This window comes from Lates calcarifer, linkage group LG24 (assembly GCF_001640805.2).
Source record: "Lates calcarifer isolate ASB-BC8 linkage group LG24, TLL_Latcal_v3, whole genome shotgun sequence".
NCBI classification, from domain to species: Eukaryota; Metazoa; Chordata; class Actinopteri; family Centropomidae; genus Lates; species Lates calcarifer.
Genome location: NC_066856.1, coordinates 18,170,133 through 18,191,138, shown reverse-complemented (window position 1 = coordinate 18,191,138; position 21,006 = coordinate 18,170,133). Strand labels below are relative to the sequence as shown.

The window sequence follows — 21,006 nt, the reverse complement described above, 5'->3', positions numbered from 1 at the left end:
CCCTCCTGCCTCCACATCCCATCCCCCTGTCTCTGCCTACTTTGCTTGCATAGGCCTGAGCTGATATGCATTATCGCTGGGCTTTTCGCTGAAAGCCAGTCACTTTGCATGTGTCCTCTGCCTGGCTCAGCACGGAGGAGGGGTGGGGGGGGGACTCCCAGGTCAACAGTGCGTGTGCTGATGGAGGCAGGTGAAAGTGAGATGGACTGTCAGGCTTCTTAATAACACCCGTAGAGAAATACTCTCTCAGACTACCACTCTCTACTTTCACTAAGCTGCAACTCTCATGGCAGAAGCTCTGTTTCCTATCCAAATTTGCGAGATGCCTGGATGATTTTCCCCCACTTTCTCTCCCCCTCTCTCTGTAGTATTTCCCTTTTTATATCTCTCCCCCAACTCCCAGCACACTCGACTTTATGAATTTACTTAATTGACGCTGGTGAGGAGCATGTGGGACTTTGAGCTATTGATTTGCTGTAGGCTTCAGCGTGGTTGGAAATACCAGTCGGTCTCTTGGGTGGACTCATGAAGCTTTCTACCTTGAGTCCCCTAGCACTGGGAAGCCGGCCTTTTCAATAGATTTCTTCATAATGTCACTGTGGAAAGCTAATGCTTTCACTGTATGGAGGGCTTTGCCGTCCCTAAGGAGCGTTCGCCCCTTGACCACATTTGTCATATCCTGGAAGCCATATTGTACAGCTCCATGCCCTGATAATTCTCTTGACAAGGGACCACGACCAGGAGTAAGTCAGCTAAAGCTTTATTTTGCTACGTCAAAAAATGTCACAGCGGGTTAAGAATGCTATGGTGCCACATGTAGCCCAGTGGCTACGACAAAATGCCTGCCTCTTTACATTTGTACAGTAAGAGTGAAGTCAATGGAAAGCTGGGGGGAGACTTAAAGGGAATTTGAAGTCGGGTTCTTTCAACTTGGGTGTTATTCATAATATTGGCACCAAGTTAATTACTCAGATTAATGATGATGAAAATGTGTCGGCAGGTCCTGACAGGTCAGGAAGCATGAGCAGACAGACAGTAAGACAAGTTTTACATTAACCCTACACTAAACACACTTTAGCCACACTTTTTTGGAAGAGGATACAGAGGGGAACAATAAAATAATCACTCAAATTGTGCATAGCCAGCATCTATTCCAGTTCACAGCCTGAAGTCCTGGTTCAACTGTGGTGGCAGTTTTATTACTGAACAACATTTCAGGTGCGCTCTGATTCAGTTTTAGCTCCATGGCTCGTCAGACCCTATAGTGGCAATGTCACTGTGACATTGTTGAGGACCAAAACACCAAACCCAAGTTGTAATAAGCTGCAATTTTCCTTGAAAGAAACAGAAACTGGAGCAAGGCTGTGTAACCATGACTAAGAAAGTGCAGAAGAAAGCGCGAGCATGCTCTTGTTCACAGCCATCTTCCATGAACACCCGTCGCTGTAGGTGATTTTTGTAAAAGAGCCACAGGTCTCGTCTTTCCCTGTTCCCTTTCTCAGGGAGCGCCATCGTCATAATGAAGGTGTGTAATAGAACATGACACCATAATTATATTCTCCCAGTTAAGAGGCAGTGTTTACAACAAGCACAAGGCTGCCTTTATTTTCTCCCTCCTTACACACACTCACTGTCTCGCTCTCTCGCCTGCCCCGTCTACGCTTCATATCATGTGCCATTTAATTGCATTAAAAAAAATGCTTGATGAAAAAATGAAAAAAGTAAATTGCTTTAAATTGCCTGTCACAGATTGTGTGGAGTCGCCATAGAGCAATAAGACTTGTGCATTGTGTTGGGTGCCGGGTAAGCAAGATTAATGTGTCTGCTGCCAATTTTCGAATGCCCCGTGATTCTACGCTCAAAGAATTGCCTGGGATAACATTTTGAATCTGAACAATTAGCTATTAAATGTATCTATTGGTTTTATCGAACACAGGACCGTGAGGATAGAGACAGGGACATAGAGAGTCACACAAATGCATTCGTCAATACATATTGGATCTGGCCAGCTAATGGCCTTTCCAGTGCACATCTGCAGGCCTGGGTGGCATTTTAGGCTAATCTAGACTTGTGAGTGACCTCTTAGAGTAGGCCTACTCCTCTCCTCTTTTTCTTACCTTCTTCTACCTCTCCCACCTTCTCTTCCTGTTTTTTATTTTTTTATTTTTCCCTAACGAGGGATATGAGCGACACGGCAAAGCACCCTATCGCGCCCGTTGAGCCGAAGACTTCCACAGCAACCCAGAAAGAGCCCCGGGGGTGCAATTAAAAGTGAGAGAGGAGAATGTCAGCCAGGGGGGTGAGCAAGGGAGAGGAGAGGGGGTGAGGGAGAGGAGAAGGGGTGAGGGAGGGAGGGAGGCGCATGGGGGAGAGGAGAGGGAGGAGGGTTGGACACTGGTGCCACAGGTAACGTGGTCATGTTACAATCCACAGAGGAGGCCCTTAAAGGCTGCTAATGTGCGGAGGTGTCAGCAGTACGCTGTTCCACCGTCTCTGCTCTCTTTGGCCTCCTCGCCTCCTCCTCCTGCCCCCTCCTCATCCCCCTCGCTTCATCTCAGACTGAGTTTGTTAGGAGGACTCAGACTCCGAGTAGGTGTCATTCACAATACATGTTATGCTGCTCGCTGGAGAAATTTACAGCTAAATCCCAAGTGTGAATTGGGGAACCGTGAGCTCGACCCAAATCCGGGGCTCTCCATTTGTCTTATTGCCCATGTGGGTTAGTGGTTCACAACCGAGTTCCCAAATTACCAAAAACTGTATAAAAACAAGCCTTGTGTGTCCCTTGCCCTTGCAACAAAACGGATACAGATGCAACCAAACAGAAAAAAATTCCCTCACTAACCTGTCAATATATATTGATCTTTTGTTTAGCTGAGAAACACCGTCTAGACACACTGCCGCATTGTCTTGAAAATAACTTCACCCACTCCAATGTGACGTACAGACGCCTCACAGATTAAGGCAAGGAAATTGATCACTTAAAGGAGATTTCAGACAGATGGGGGATATTACCAACAAAGGAAAATACAAAAAAAATAAAAATCTACGGATCCAGGAGGGCAAAATCATCATCGTAAAATGCTGGTGAATAAACAGCGGAAAATCCCCAGTCAAATTGGAATGCAAAGCTGAAGCAAAATTCCTGACTGAGTGTCTGCACTGTAGTGCAAAACACCAGAGTCCTCTAGTCGAAAATTAGGATTCAACCTACAACACTGGAATAGCACCAAGATTTAGTTAACGGTTCTCTAAGCCCTCTTTCTGCTTCTAAATAGCACATTAAGTTTCACTACCAAGATGTGTTACCAACATTTCAACTCTTACCTCTTGGATATTTATCCACTATCATACCTGAGGGAATACTGACAAATAACCTTCAGGCAACAGCTTTTTTCTTCACAAAAGGGACACACAAGTCTTTGATATGAAACCCTCAAATTATGGACTTACGTGGTTAATCAGTTTAATCATACATGACAGAGAGGTGACACTGTGCCTTTGACTGAATGACAGTAATCCAAACAAATTAGCTCGTGCTATCCCTGTCAAAGGCAGGGGTGTGCCCACAGCATTCATCCCAGTGCACCACTCCAGAGCTCACTGCAAACACATTACCTTGCCTCGCTGCCCAAATGCATACCAAATAACCCATATAAATCATACAATCTGGGCCAAGTCAATGAAAGCCCCCTATTTTCCCTGTTTTCTAGTTATTTCCACGGTGCCATCATTCAGCAGAGCTCGCATCACTCAGTCCGAGGCTCTCGCAACCGTCGTCAGAGTGGCCCAGTTTAGAACCCACAGAGGGCTCCTGAAGTAACCCTTCCTCTAGTGCACTTGATTTTATGTCTCTGCAGTCTGGACTAAATTGCGGGTTGCCAGCTCTCCACACACCGCTCTCTCCTTCAGCTCACTCCCTTTTCTTTCTCCCTGTTGTCACTTTGACAAAAACAAAGATGGGCTTCTATGAACTTGCACCAGTGTTTATGGCGGTGTTTACCATCGAGCGGAACAGCAGTTGAAGAGGACCCTCTCAGCACATTATTTTTAAGGGTCCCTCCTCTCCGAAGTCATTTCTGATTCTCTTAGCGTATTAGGGAAGCGTCATTTTTTTCCAACTCTAGTGCCAAATAATGACTTTCAGCCCTGAAATATGGTTTTGAACTGTGTCATCATAAACAACAGAGACTCTCACTTTTTAGCGAGCAGTTTCTGATTCCACTTCTCTGAATTAATTGACTAAATGGGAGCTTAAAGTCATTATCTCCCCTTGCCAGTTCTTCAGTCCTGCGCTGGGGGCTAATAAATGGAGGTTTGATTTCGCTAAATGTCCTCTCGCAAAGATTAATAACGCCTAGTACCCTGGTGGAAAACAGATGTGGTCATCCTTGCTCGATGGCAGAACAAAGGGGCACGAGACATCCTCGCACATAAAGAGCAAGGAAATAATAGTTTAATAGCATTCATCCTGTGACACATAAGCAGATGAGACATCCTCGGTTGTTTGCTTCCCTGTGTGTTCAACCAGAGCACATGTTTTGTCACCAGCGGCCGTGTGGTCTAACACAGCTCTCCTCTGAGGGACTGACAATGACGGGGGGTGGGGATGGGAGGATGGAAAAGGCTCAATGGAGGGGTCGGCCGGCTTCCTGCTTTCCCCACTGTGGCCTTTGTGGTAATACACTGGTGGTTATGGGAGCCTCCGTCTCTATGCAAATCAGTGTTTGCTTCCCAAGTGTTTGTGTGTGCCATGTGCAGTCAAGCGCAGGCGTCTGTTCTTCTGTACATTTAGCCCTGAACAGTCTGGAGCAAAAGGCCAGAGCTGCATCAATACAGGAATAATACTCGCAATAAATCGGGTAATTAAAAGCTGTTATTTCTATATCAATAATGTTGTTTACCCCTTAATAATATTGCCCTACCAGGATATTAGATCATTTTGCAGCCTTTGCTTTTAAATGAATAGTGCGTCTCTGGAAGCAGATACATTGATTGAACTACACAAAGGTCAAACTTTGCACAGTGAATTGAAAATCAGTGAGAGAGTTGTGTTCCCACGTTTGTCTCACCCTCCCGTTGTGACAATTACATGAGAGGGAACGATGTGGAAGCACATTTCCATTCAGGCGTATATCGACTGTAACAGCGGGTCAGCATCAAGACAGCTACAAACACAATTGTCACACAACACTAAATAATACATGGAGCTAAAACAAAGACATCACACACCTAAAATATGGCCCTAATAAAAGGCTGCGTGGAGAAAATGTGTTTCCCCCTCGACAAAGAGTAATGACCTTACCTAGAAGCCCACCATAAAATAACACAGTGACAGTTAGGAGCACCTGTTTTTACATTATTAATAGCGGAGGCTTCAGACACACTCAAAAGCTAGAGACGGGCACTGATACGTCTGGCTTTTGACTGTTCTTAAATTGGACAAAATTCTCTAAAACTGCACCCAACTAAAACCACTGAGGCATTTGAGTGTTAAGAAAGCCATTTGTCACAGGCAAGACTTCTGCCAGGGTATCAGCCCAGCCTTGGGATAAAAAACAAATGAAAATAATACGAATCATATGAGTAGCCTACCATTCAAGAATAAGCCACACAATTTGTAAAGGCATCTGAATTCAAATGCCTCATAAATAAATAAATAAATACATATTTCGTTAGCGATGCTCCTCAAGAAATGAAGGGGATATTTGCTGGCTTTTCATTTCTTGTGGTACATTTTGAATAGATGCTGCAGTGGTGCTGCTAAAATAAGGGTCTTTCTGCACAGTTCTCAATCCAATCACGTCAAAAAGGATTCAGGCGTCCTCTGAGATGAACAACCGACGGCCATGATCTCCTCTGACCTTAACTGTGACTCATGTTTATTTACCTCAGCTAGTTATCCCTGAGGGACGGCTGCCTCATCACTGAAATGAGCGCTGTGATGGGCTGTTTTTTTATTGCCACTCCTGGGAAACGGACGACTCTAATGAACAAAGAAGCCTGATTGATCCAAGTTAGCATTTGATTCCAGAGCACTGGAGAGACACACGATTCAATATGCTGGCGTGCCAGTGGAGCACCCCTTGAACTTTGCTGTACACACATCTTTAATCACACTCACCTTTTCTCATGGCTGGTGTGACTTCCAGCTTATTTGTAATTACCAAGCTCCTCAGGAGGGTTGGCTCAACAACAGGCCCGGCCATAGGTCACAGAGAGACACTGTAACTGGCCATATGGGCACCAGGCCCAGGGGCAGAGAGTGGGTGGACACCGGCACGGGCATCGGGAAGTTACCAGAATGGTCAGAGCAGGAGATTGAATTATTCGGAGACAGGAGACAGCCTTATCGAGCAGCGGCCACATTGCACTGACGTTTTCACCCCAGTTTCTATTTCCCATTTCACACCTGGACTATTGCCAGATAGGATATGTTCAGCCACCTCGTTTTACCCCCAGATTCACAATCGCCAGCAACCAGTCAAAAGCGGGTATAGCATGTTATCTATCACCACCTTACCACCCGCAGCACCCTCCCCTCTATCCCCAAACCCTCTCCTGTTTCTCCTTCCCCCTCCCCTGTTGTCACCAGCGCGGCAACAGCACGGTGTTATTACAGATAAACAATCAATACTGCATTAACGCATCCACGGAGGCTACCTGGAGTTAAACAGGCAGACAAGGAAAATAATTCAACCCAATGTCATGGGCGGACTTCAAGCAACTAATCTTGCTCATGAACTGGCAAACCGATATATATCATACATGTACACACACATATATATCTTGGAAATTCAGGCCACTTTCTTTCATTATCCTCAGCCATCATTTCTTTGCGTTTGAGGTCACCAGATACATTTCTTTTCCTTCCTCTCCTCACTGGTCACAGAATGAAACCCCACTGCATTATAGAAGTAATACCCTACTTTATAGCAAAGGTGACCACGGATATTGGAGAGCAGGGACCCATACGATCGATTTGGAGCGAGGAATGGAAATTTTAACATGATTCCCAGCCAGGCATTTTAACTCAGAAGTATTGGACCCTCTCTTTTGATGACTGCTTCCAATCCAACTTACTACTCCATTTCAAAAATTCTGATGACGTCTTTATTTAAGGGAAAGGGCAGTGAGTGAGGCGAGCCCCGGTGCCCTGCTGATGGCTGTGTGGTCCTACTCCTCTTTGCAAAGCCTGTATGCAGCAAATTTGCATCTACATTCCCAACACTGCCATTGAAAAAAGAAGGCTTTTTGTTCAGAACCTCTGTGAAAAAATGAAAACAAAGGCGTTCTTATGAGGAGGCCCAACAAATGGTCCCTGCCTCTCCCTCTCCCAGACTGGAATTAAATACTCCTCATTCCATCCTCATTCATTAGCCCCCACGCCCACAACCCTAACACCGTATGGGGGTATGAAATACTTGCACACACACACACACACACACACACAAAATAAAGGAGTTGGACTTGGCTGAATGATTGCGGAGACTGTTTACTAATACTGCTGCTCACTCTGCTTTATTACAGAGTGCCAGGCTTTCCATTACTGCAAAGGGAGAGAGAAAGGGGGGGAAAGAGGCAGAGGAGGTGGGAGCGGACAGAACAAAAAGGAGAGAGGGAGAGAGACTGCCAACGTCAGATTAAAAGAAGAAAAAAAAAGAATGGCTCAGTTGATTTACACCTTCATTACTCTCCCCTAACTCTGCTTATTGCAAATCATGATGCTGCTTTATGAGCTGAATCCTCTATTACGACAAGGCCGGGAAGACAGTGCTTTAGTCCATAAAGCAACCGTACAGTAACCGCCACCCGGCAGCACCCGACCCACTCATCCTAACACCCAGCTGCCAGAGGGGAAGGGAAGCAAGACAGAGACCGAGTCGCTACCCAAACTTGTTCCAGTGCACAGCCCCCCGAGCTCGCTCGTTTGCTCGCTCGTTTGCTTGCTCGCTGCCCTCTTCCTGGCCTCGTGCCCGTGGACAACACACCCAGATTTCTCTGAGCCAGATGCCAAGGAAGTATGACTTGTGAGTGCAAAGCTCTGTGGCTACACTGGGAAGGAACTCACAGCGAGTGTTTAATGTTAAGTGAGCTGTGCCATGTTTAAGTCAACAAACATGTAGGGCGCTGGAGGTGTGTGTTTACCACTTCCCCACCACCAAGTGAGGAGGCGCTACTGATGCGTTTACTCAGAAAGCTCGTGGGGAATGTGTGTGTATTTAGACAGAGTACAGAATATATCTTTTTGCTTTTATTTATTGAACGAAGGAGGTCTTCAGAGCACGCTTGCTCTTTTTCTTGCGATGATTGAATTTGTTTTTGTGTGCTGGTGTGTGTCGTGGGCAAGTCCAAGAAGAAACATTCAAGGAAGGAGGGTGCAAGACCTAATAAATCAGCAGATAGGTTGAGGTGTGTAGGTGAATGCAGGTGTCAGTGTGCTGATGTAAACAGGGCGCGGGTGCATGAGACACACTGGATGGAGGTTTGTTATGTGTATGTAACACGCTGCTCCGGCCTGGCCTGTCTGACTCCCATCTGGAACAGGGTTGACAGAAAAGTTGACAGATGCTTCACCAACGTCCATTATTTATGAGACTGAGGAGATCCGCACTGCATTTCACAAGTGTCTGCCTCTGCTACTGTAGGTCGAGTTCTGACATTGTATTCTGTGTGTGTGTGTGTGTGTGTGTGTGTGTGTGTGTGCGTGCATGCATGGACACACACACTTGCTTCCTGGTGTTTGTGTGGGAAGCTGATGAGTGGGTAGCTAAATGTACAGTTGCACTTTTTTTTTTTTTTTTGCACATGTGCTCAACTGCACAAGTGTGTGCTTACGTATATTTGTGTTTGCACATTCACTCCAGTGTGTGCCAGACTCAAGTAAGCACTCCACCTGCCTCTGTGAGTCTAACCTTTGACCTCTGGAGTGTCACTAAATCCCTGCTAGATGGGAAGCCCTCTAGCTCCAGTACACCAGCAGACTCCAGCTCTCTTAAAAACCACTTAGAGGCTTACAGCTGGGAAGCCCGGCCATTGGATTGAATTAAGGCTATGATTAATTGAATCTAGTGGTGAGTAACTTGAGTGACTGACGTCTCGTAGGACCAAAGGTCTAGACACAATGCTTCAGAATAAAGCGATATTCATTCATTCAGTGACATCACAGGCAGTTTCAGTGTGCCTCAGGCATGGATGGTTGCCTCTAATATTATTGCTTGGAGTGCTGCTTTAAGCCTAATACCACCAGCAGCACTGCTGCAGCTGCGAACAGCACCAATGTTAATGAGAGGCACAATATAATTAATACAAATGGAATGTTTAATGCAATTTTTCCATTTCAAAGAAATTCCCCTGGCATTATTCCCAACAATGGATTCAACTCTCTTGCATTGTCCTCAGGCAAACAATAACCCAAGTTTGGCATTGTCTTCATTAGATCAAACTCAATTATTGCAGAGCACTTGCAGCTCCTCTGGCACAGGGCTGGATTCAGAGACTGACTGCTCTAGCAACTTGAAGGTCCTGTGGCAGGTCCTGGCCCATTTGTCTTTGACGGACAGCGGCGTCAAACAGTAATTGGAGGCCTCTGAGACCTGAACACATCCGTTGTCAGTTATTCATGTCAAAGTACAGTGTTCAGCTGTTGGGGGTCTCAAAGAATGACCTTTTCTCAAAGGGGACAGGTTTCCCCAACTGTCTGAGAGGCGCCCTGGGTATTATTCAGCCTGATGCAGCAGCACGCTGTTATTACTGCATGTCCCGTGATGCTGCAGAGCGCTTGTATTGTGTCCGTCCCTGTGGAATATACAGTCCCAGAATGGTACGCATGCTTTGATTCCAGCAGGTAGTTTGTGCGGAGGTCTTTCTATTTCTCTCGTTCACAATGAACCATCCTAATGTTTTGAGAGGTAACAAAACAATGGCAGAAACCTCTCTTTTTTACTCCGGGGATAGAAAGTAAATAGGACCTTTGCTGATGTGTTTGCCTGTTCATTTGCAGCACCTCAGAATACAGCTTGCACATTGTACCTCTATGAAAATGAAAAGAAAAAACTCACAAAGGCATTCTGCAGGACAATAGTGCAGCGGAGGAAACGGGCACACAATGGAGTCCAGATATCATTCACAACATAGACAGGAGACCATTATCCACAGAAGGAGGGGCCCATCTGAAGGTGACAGGCTCAGGAGACAGAGGAATTGTGTGCACGGCGCTGCCACCAGTACAACAGTCTCCCTGAAGCCTAACCTATAAGGACAGGTTTTCGCAGCACCAATGCCCGCTGGGTTGAGGTGTTACACGTCATCTGCAATAACCTGGATCATTACTCCTGGAGGCTGTTAGAGGGGAAAATCACATCACTCTGCTTTCACCGCTGCCAAGAAAAATTGACACGCTAAAAGTCACACAAAGACACACCTCAATATGCACACGCACGCACAAAGGCCCGCAAACACCCTCACTGTCACCGTCTCTCTCACACTTGCAAACAAACACACATGTAATTACACACCTGCAATCTATCACATACTGTCAGTAGTGTCTGGGGGTTAACATACCAAGTGGCATCCCAACAGCGTCCCACCAGCCTGCGTTGCCTGAAGCTGACAGCTCCGACTGCGGCTGCCTTGCAGGAGTAAAGTAAGCATCATTATCGCCTTCTCTCGCCATACCTCTCTTCACTTGGAACAAGCGTTACACTCTTTCAAAGTCTCCCCTCTTTTATCCACCACCCGACCCTTTCCCTTCACTGCCTTCTGTCTTCATTGTACTCCAGTCAGGCGCTAATGCTTCTTGTCCTGTGGCTGGACTCTCTGATCTCCTATTACCCTCTCGTCATCCGACAGTCAATATTATCCTCCCCTTCCTGACCAATCCACCCCTCTCCTTCCCTTTGCTTTCCATAAAAGTCTCAAAAGTCAGAGACAATGTTGCCCCCCCACACCCCCAACTCCTTCATGCACTTGCTCGTCTTCCATACACTTATTAACTGGCTGTCATGTTCAGCAGCCTTCCCCCAGACAGTGTTTAGCGTTCCTCAGTCCACTTACTGCAGCCAGAGTTAAGCCTCTGGGCTTTGCACAGACAGGAATCCAACTAGAGGGGAAAGGCAGGACCTGCGGACATGATCTGTCTGCTGCACTCACTCACACTCTTCCTCCTGCACCAGCTACCTCAAGGCAGGGCTGAAACACACACATCATACAGGACATTACTTCCAGAAGGTTTTTCCTTCCTGTAGGATAATGTACAGTAGCAGAGCAGCAGATGACCAGATCAGGGAAATAAAAATAATGAAACTACAAAATGTGAATTTTTGGGACAGAATTCACCCCTTTGAAAGTATGATGAATTGAAAAAAAAGCACATTTTCCTTATGATAGTATATTCTTCCAGTCATTCTAACTAAATTACTTTTTTTTAACTAGTCAGTACATAGGCTACAGTGTCAGAGTTTTGACACTCCACTCATGGGGCATAAAAATTATGCAAGAAGGTGAAATTTTGACAAAAACACCAAATTTTTGATACATGTTTTTCATTTTGAAATATAAATCAGTGAGCATATTTTTAACTCTGCCAAGGAAGTCCTATTATCACCTCCTGTCAGCAGACTGTCTGAAAAACTCATGAACAAATTTCCATGAAATTTGGTGGAGAGATCAGCCTCAAGCCAAGGAACAGTTGATTAGATTTTGATAGTGATCTGGATCTGTGATTTCCACTATTAGATGATTATTGTTTCCCCCCACACACATATTGGATATAGAGATTTAATTCCAAATCCAATCCAAAGCCTAACGCTATGCTCGCAGGGTCAAGAAATCGATTTCACCTCACATTTAAGAGAGAGGGAATGTTCTCCGTCCTTGAAGGTGGCTTCCTTCCTTCATATTTTAGATGACACCCAAACAGAATTCAACTCCCGGGCTCAACTGGGCATTGTGTGGTAGCTACAATACTGAATTTGTCATATGCCCCCTCCTTCTTCACCTTCCCCTTCCCGGGGCAAATGGTGTAAGAAATGAGACGTGGCTTGTGGATAGACTTTCATGCCCCTGCTTTACCAGTGTCATTTCCACAACTCTGAAATTGTGCCATGGTCTACAGGGCTTTGTTGTAAATCACTATCTCCCACTGTCAGACTGCAGTCTGCTGCACACTGTGGATGCCTGGCTTTCTGCTGCCTCCTGGGTGACTAATATATCTTGTTAAATTGTGCTGAGAAGCGTGCGGAGAACTGTACACCTTCCCTCTTTGTACTATGTTTGTTTGCTTGCATTTGTGCCTGTGTGTGTTTGTGTGTGCCTACTTCAAAATGTGTGTTAGCCCGTGTCTGTGCGTCTGTGTCTACATTTCGTGACTGAATAGGTAGGTGGGGATGTTACTTTTCGCAAATATGTTCACTAAACTCCACAAGTCTGTCAGGCTTTGTTGGTAATTCAGTTAGATTGCTATTCGGCCAGCTTCCGCTCACCGCCACCACAGTATCGGGAGTTGTGAAGCTATCTCTCAGCCACTTCATAATTAGAAAAGCTGTGGAGCCAAGCCACAGTTTGAGGGGGAAGAGGGAGAAAAAAAGCTGTTGGCAGACTGCATTATTCAACATTGGCAGCAATTTACTCTGTTTCCCACCCCAAAGACATGAATCTAAGTGATTTCATAGTCACATCCGTCCTTGTGTGCCATACTGTATAAAGCTGGACTCTTCTCTTATCACCAGTTCTTAAGCCATGCACTGTATACTATCGGCTTCATCCAGTGCTGTACATACAACACAGCACACGCACCATATCTCTGTCCAAGCACTTTGAAAATAGATTTATGAGTATATTTCTGTGTAATTGGCGTTCTCCTGCACAAAGCAGGGAGAGATAATTACCCATTGTTAAGTGAGGTGTAAATTGTCTGATCCATGTGTATTTATCTTCTCAGTACACAGAGAGCAAAATAGGCCTTTTTGGGGATTTAGGCAGACTCTACAGTGACGTTCTACTCTCCTGGCCACCGTCCAGCTCTCAAATCCCTTCTGCTGAAACCTGTCGAGAAACAGCCTCGCTGTGGCTTAACTGTATCCCGTCTAATTCTAGCGTCTTTTTTAGTCATAGCAAATTCAATCTGGGAGTCAGGTTGACCTTCAGAGGGAAGGTGACGGCCACCCCCCCGCCAACAGTAGATTTAACTAGAAACAGACGTCATAATTCCTGACCCTGTGATGGGCGAGAAGTACGTCTCGCCTTATTGTGGTTTCTGTGCAGTTACTGTTCAGACTGCTCCATAAATAGGCGTCTGTGAAGGGAATCTGTCTCATTAGCAAGAGGCAGTTATGAAGTAGCCATTGTGCCTGCAGGAAATTTTCTCCAGTGGTCACAAGAAGCCCCCAGAAATAAAAGAGGGGGAGAAAAGTCAAGTATGCCATTCCATCATGAAGTGGCTTAACAAGCTTGTCCTGTACAGCAGGGGGCATTGTTCTGGAACAGAAAAGAAAAGAAAAGAAAAGAAAAGAAAAAACAAGGAAAGGCAAGAAAAAAAGAGAAGCCCAGTTGGCTGGCACTGAAAGTAGAATCTCCAGATAAATATTTGGCACAAGAAAATCTTAGGAGGAATCCCGGAGCACTCGCAGTACAAACAACGTCATGATTTATTATCACATCATACAGACCGTGACTAATGCACTCAAACAATCAAGGTGCATCTAGTGAACTACGATGCCCAGGAGTGCTCTCTGCCACTGACTTCAAACATTCGTAAGCAAAGCACACACACTTTACAGCAACTCGCTGCGCATGCAAGCTCAACAAATGTCCGCAAGTATCCAAACACACAGAGAGGAGGGAAAGGAGGCCGGAGACATTCCCATAGGGGATCAGAGTGTGCTTCAGCGCAGACAGCAGCCACTGGGACAGGATTTTATTAGCTCCAGATGCCGCCGTACAGAGGACTCGAAACATTCAATATTATGAGCAGGACACATCAAAATGATGCTGCCCATCTGGAGCACAAATAATGTAATCAACTCGGGTCACCGGTCATCATCGTCTGGCCGTCGGGTAAACCCACCATCCCGTGACGTCAGCGCTCACAGGGACAGGCTGGAGCCGGCCGGACAGATTGAGACTCAAGCTTTTTGGAATATCCCCTAAGCTGCTGCACATGACCCGCGGAGTGAGGATATTTGGGAGAAGAGAAAGATGCAATGTGAGGGACTGTCTATTGTAATCTGAGCTCTGGTTTAAAGAATGCAGATGGCTCTGATGTGTCTATTCCCCTGCCTGTCGAATCAGCTCGGCAATATTACTTTCAACATCTTCATACAAAGCACTCCTACACCTCTGACCATAAACACACATACCCTACACACATGCACTCACACACACATGCACTCACACAGGAACTCTATTTGCAGAGCCTTTAAATATTCAGTACCTGCCGTGTTTTCTGTATGACTTTGATCAGTCACAGATTCTACTCTGTCCCTTTCATCTCTGAACTTCAAACCAGCGTATGGAAAAACCTGGACCACAAAACCTGTTCTGGTTCAGATGATTCTCTTTCACCAAGCTGCTCTCTACCATTTAAACACAAGCTGGAAGTTATACCAATTAAAAAAAGAAAGAAAGACAAGCAGTGAAGTTAACCTAATCTTTACAAAAGCAATGCTTCTTTTTCAGAGCCTACATCATTGCCCAATCTCCCCTCATAAGCACGGTCCTTGTTTGTAATTTAAAAAGTATGTGTGCAGAGGAGTGATTATTGCAGAATATTCCCCGGGTAGTTTGACGATACTCCCCCAAACAACTTCTTGGCCGCCTTCAGGCATATTACCTCAGGCTTACATTGAGCCAGCACAGTAACTAACATGGAGCAATCTGCAGGCAACAGGAAGGACAGTAAAACTTTCCTGAGCACTAAATTCAATTTTCAGGATTGCACAGGCCTGTTAGATTCACTACATCCTCTCCCCTTCACTCTGTCAATACCTGCAACTTTTGAGCAAAGAAGCCAAGTTAATCCTTTTATAGCCCTGACTGCATTATTCAGCAAGTCCATTAAATATTCACAGCCACATCACTGATATCATCTTGTTGTCAATAACGCTGGAGGACATGTTGTTTTAGAAAACTTGAGTCAACTCCAGGAGTGCCACCCCCCACAAAAAAGCCCCCACCCCCGCCCCCCCTTTCAGCAAGTACAAAAAAAGGCAGCAGAGCATCACTGTGCAGCGGCAGGCAGCCACAGATAGACAGTCATCCGCCTTTATCAGAGCGTGCTGTCCCACCTGCATCGATTCGCATCCCGTGGATTTGCCACTGGCTGCAGCAAGATCAACGGTGAAGAGGGGGGAGTGGAGGGGTGAGGGTGGGGAGAGAAATCAGCCTCACAGATAGATTCAAGCGAGCGCTGGAAAGGCCTGAAGTTTCAAACGTGATAAAATACGGCAAGAAGGTGCGTTTAGAGCCCGGGCCTGTGCACGCGCGCATCACTTGCGCTCGGCAGGGCAAGCGTACTGCGTCGTGCGGGACCTCTGTACCGGAGGGGCACGTTCCGCTCCGACAAATGAATAGGAATGACGCACAGAGACATACAACAAAACATAAAAGTTGATGAACCCGCTGGCCACCGATTGACCCACGCTATTAGCGGAATGAACACAAATAACTTCCGATTCAAACTCATTTCCAATTCCAAGAGCGAAGTTATTCCACTAATTAGTCTACAGCAGAGAGGGATTTTTAGCTCCACTGGCGATTTCATTGGAACATATACAAGCCCGTTACACAAAGCGACACAACTGTTCCCTATCAGTCATGAGTGTGTGAGCAGCCCTGGATAACCCGGCTCGGACAAACCATGATAGGATAGAAATGCTGCAGGAGAAGTAACTGGTTTGTGTTCGAGCGGCGAAATGTGTCACAAACGACACAATTTCCACAGCGGATAGAAGTTGTAAGCAAAGCACCCGACTCACCTGAAAATGAAGTTTATTCTAGGAGGAAAAGCGAAGGCGCGCCGTCGGAGTCAAGTGTATCCGTTCACTGCAGATCTTGTTGCCCGTTGTTCCACCTCAACTGCGCGTCTCTCAGTCGCGCTGCATCACTTCTCGCTGTGTGGATGTCAGGGAGGCTGAGAGGCTGAGGGGACTCAACCCTCCCATTGGCTGCCATTCACAAGTCCCCAGCAGAACACGGCAAAAAAACGAGAAGGGGGGAGGTTAAAAAAAAAGACAGGAAGGAAGGAAGGAAGAAAGAAAAAAAAAAAAAAAAAAACACACGAGCGACAGAAACAAAAGGAAGATGGAAGAAGAGATTAGAGCTCCGGTGGGGCTGCGTTTCAACTGCCAAGCCACGTTCAAGTTTAATAATAAGAGCTAAATGTTATTGTGCATGCGCTTTTTTTTTTTTTTTTTTTTTTTAACATTTGCATAATCCCATATTTAATAGTTGCAAAGTCAGAGGTTGTCAGAGAGTGTGGGTTTGAATCAATCAATAAATGGTTATTTTTGAAAAAGCCTCCAGTTAAACTCTGCTTCCTATAAAAGCTTGTAAGCCATAGATCATGTATGATTACAATGGCTAATTAAATCTGGGCGGCTCTGTATGAAGTAAAGGGAGAAATGCACCAGCAGCTATGGTGCCAGGACAAATTAGCATGTGTTTCATACTAACATGATACTTCTACAGCCTACTGCTTGCACTGGATCTCCAGTAATAATTTCCCCACAAGGTTCAAGGCACTTTCTACTGATATCCCTGCAGTTTTTTCTCCTTTGCTGAATCCAACAAAGTGCTGCAAACGTAGCTGAACTCTGTGGATACATATAAATAACACTGCTGCTGCAGTTACCAGTACTGCACTCTTAATACTGTTAACAGCCTGACATTACTGCTTCTATTACACTACTGCAACTAACAGCCCACACCCTGCTGTGTCTTATGATGAGTACAATGAATGCTATTCTAACCACTGCTATACATACACCAAATTATCAAATGCACTGAGTTGCCAATTTATTAGGTACACCTCCAGGTATTCTGGGTCGACGGCCTTAAAGTTGTTTCTCTGGGGTGTGAGTGCAGAGGTTGTGATTTCTAAGTGACATTGTCCATCAATGTTGCCTGCTAATTCTTTTTTGGAGAGGGTTAGACAGAAAGCTGGTGACTGACCAAGCCTGGAAACTGTGGGGGTTTTAAAGTAATCAAACTAATGCAGCTCATAAATGCTTTATCCAGTGCCCTGCCTTGACCAGATTACTCACTGTAATCTGTTATATTCTGTGTGTGTAATAAACTCTTGTGCTTACATACTGTTGCCATTACTGTGTCTGAGCTTAACAAATCATGGGGGGGAATTAACATGTTCACGATTCTAGTACGTTAAGATTTTAAGATCGAGCTACGTGTGAGGAGGAAGCTTGACGATTGTAAAAATGCTAGCTTTTTGCACAGCTGAGGTTTCCAAAAAATTGGAATTCTAATTTGTTGAGCAAACAACTTAAACCTCGCCAGTGTAGCGAAGAGAACATTTCAGGCACATTTCACATAAAGCTAGACTGGCTAGACAGCTACAAATCTGCACAAGGATTGCTGGTCAAATGCTTGATTGAAGTTTTTTGACTGAATATCCTGAAAGAATGTTGTCTCTAGCTGGTCATATTGCATCACACCGCTCATATTTTATTTGAAGAATATCAGCTTTTGCTTTCAAACAGAAAATCTAGAGTCCCACAGGCTGGAGTCTGAACAGACTGCAGGACTTTGTTGTTGGTTAATGTGGTGTTTTTGTTACGAATGTGAAACAGTGTACGCCGTGGGATGGAAGACAAATTTTAGATTTCCGAAAACAATTCTGATAGTCAAGTGAATTCAAATTATTTTGCAGACATGAATTTTTAAATGCACGCCATGAAAAAAACAGTGACATGATATGAATTACTACCATCTGCAGAAGTTGTCTTAGCAATGCAAAGAGGAGTGTAAGCTGGTGTAAACAAGGCAGATTTCAGTACATGTTGCAGCTGCTTTAAGGTAGAAAATCTATTCCACATGTTTGAGATGCATGTTGGTGGACTGCATGAAATCTGAACAAAAATATATTTGTGTACAGTTGAAACAATGCATGTTATCGTAACTCATATCGAATCACCCCAGTGATAACCAATCAAGCTGAGCCAGTGCTGACCTTTAAGAGAAATCCAGTCTAGCCGGGGTGTGGGGGGATTAACAGTGGCGAATAGAGATATGACATTTCGTCCAAGCATAAGGTTTCATTGTTGTCAAGGTGCAACGCATGCAGACATGGCAACCATAATTAGTCACATAATTAAGTTGTGATGTTGAGAAAGCAGTTCAGTGTTATCTTCTGATGATGAGATATGAAATTATAATCACAAGTAAACAAAGTATGATTTCTGGAGATAAGGAGATAATTAAGTTGTGATTTCAAGATAACAGGACTAAAATAAAAATTAGATGTGAGCGGCTCGGCACTTCCATATCACTTTCATATTCATATACAAGAAAAGAATGCTTTGCAACACTGAATTACACAGCTCGATCTAATCATTTGTCTCTCATGATGTTTAAAACCCAGCTTTAGCGCGACATGAGCCACAAAACATATGTCACGTCCAATAAAAATGTAGTGCACATAAAATGTGCAATATGAAGATGGAAGGAAGGTCTGCAGGCAGTTTATGGTTTCAGTCTTTTCTCTTTTTTTCCAAGCCAAAGACCCCACGCTGTGCATGCGTTACCACCCATGCAGTGTTTGTGTCATGATGACCACTGGCTGCTGTTAGATTCATGAGTTTAATCCCTGGAAGCGCTCCAAGCATCCACTTTGCTGCTGTCCTGTCCTCTCAACCAAACATCAAACTCTTGCCTATAGCACAAAATGCAGTGAGCCAAAGGGATGTCTGCATTTGGCATCATGTTCTATCAGGAGATCAGCCTGAGATGAGTAACCGCTGCCCTTGACTGCATCATTGCTACTGAATGAGCTTACACTGCTTCAGTATTTTGAGCAGTTTATTTAACAGCCTGCCTCTGTAAACATATCGCAGCAGTAAAAGCAGACAACAAACACCAATTCTGTCCCAATGACATATCTACTGTTTCAAATATTTTTATTGTGAAGCAAACCATGTATCCACAATACAACTTTCAAATATCATACAGACCATACAAAAAATATGAATCTGTTAACATTAATAACAAATTAGAAAATAAACAAAAATCAGAGAGATAACCAATGACATATCTACTACTTGTTAAAGATAAAATGTACAAATGTGGTTCCTTACTCTATAATTAGTGCTTGTTGTTTCTCTTACCAACAAATTATATTGTTGGAATATTGAATTATGAGCCAGTGTTATTTATTTTATTCTAAAACATCTGTAATAGTTCTTTTTACCAAAAGACTTCTTCATATTTGAATAGCCTAGATATCCATCCTCGTGCACCATGTGTTACTTTCTAGAAAAATGACATTTATGGGGCATGGAGTTAGACAGGGGATGTAGAGGACAACCTCAGTACAAATTCGTACTTGTATTATGCCTGACAGCTGAGATACTTTAGGATTTGTCAGAGAAAGGAATTGTTCAAAGCACCAGATCTGAAGATCCAACCTCATTTGTTACCAATACTCCACGCTTCTGTGTTTATAGACGCCCATATTTCATTAATCTGTGTCTCACCTTGCCAGAGTCTGTGTGAAAATGACAATAAAAATGGAGGACACAATGAGCTATGGTTACACTACCTGATAAAAGCGAATCCATCCAGCCTCTGACCAGGTCCTCCAAGCCTTCGCCCCAACCCCACCTCACCCTCCTGCTCAGTTATCATTTCTGTGTTGTTTGAACTCATTACATTCAACAGTGTTGTGTTGTGTTAGATTTAAATCTGCAGCTTATTCCTGTACATCTGTACCCTCTGCAGCAGCTCGTTGGTTCAGTAGGAACCAATGAGTAAAAATCAGGTTACAAATCTATTGTTTCATTTTTTAAAAAGGTTCAGTAGTTTCCTAAAACAGCTGGGTGCTGTAGCTTTTATCAAACGTTACTCAAACAGGTGTAAACAGTCTATTTGCTGGGGACTATTTTCAGTTGCGGATTCACACACATATGGTGCTTTAGTGAGTATTTACAGCAGTAGGACAGAGTATGTGGAAATGCCTCAAAATAAACCAAAATCACAGAGTGCAACAGTGTTGCTCACCGATGTGTTTAATAGTTTTTGGACAACAATGGAGCTCTATTCTGGCAATTTTATGAAAATAAGACTATACAGAATATCCTCAATCTTATCCTTTAAACGACACCAGTTTTAAAACTAGCACCACAAATAGTACTTTGTCCTTTCATGAGTAAAAGAATTTATGTGCCAGGGCAGCGATTGGAGGTTTGCTTGGATTAAAAGAAGACCCAGGTGGTTAGAACGAACAGCGATAGCCACCTTTGCTGAAAAAAGAAAAAGCATCCCCCATGCTGTGTCATACACAAGCCATTTCTAGAAGGTTCACTGCAGAAACACCACATCAAAGACGTTCCAAAACTGAGACAAAACTAAAACAAAAATACTATTTAACACAGATTTTTTCACTGTAGAGCCTTATTATCTGTGATTAAGTTGACGTATTTTATGATGTGTTTAATTTTATGGGTGAGACTTAGAGCTGTGCTGTGGCAGAACCCCAAAAAAGGAAATCAATAGGTCCCCTTTTAGACACACAGAGTCCTATAAACAATCCCAGAAAAAGATCAATACGCTACAGGAAAGTGAACAAGGGAGCACAGAGGAGTCAGGCGCCCAAGCACCCCATATCACAGATATCATAGTCTTTTTTAGAGAATATCAGATACGCTGTTGTTCTGTGAGGCAAAGATAAGTTTTTATCAACATAGTTTCCCAACTCCCAAGAGAAATAAAAGCACAACAAAATGTTTGGCTCTTTCGACTTGGAGGACTCTGTGGCATAAATATTCACTGTGTCAC

General features: G+C 44.3%; 1 protein-coding gene across 1 annotated transcript in view; it reads right to left on the bottom strand.

Moving 5' to 3' along the window:
* LOC108885080 (cadherin-6) overlaps positions 1-16,230 on the bottom strand; it is a 74,829-nt gene extending 58,599 nt beyond the window's left edge. Inside the window, exon 1 of the mRNA XM_018679262.2 lies at positions 15,975-16,230. The gene's annotated coding sequence lies outside the window, so the exon portion shown is untranslated. The remainder of the gene's footprint in view (positions 1-15,974) is intronic.
* Positions 16,231-21,006: the final 4,776 nt, after the last annotated feature.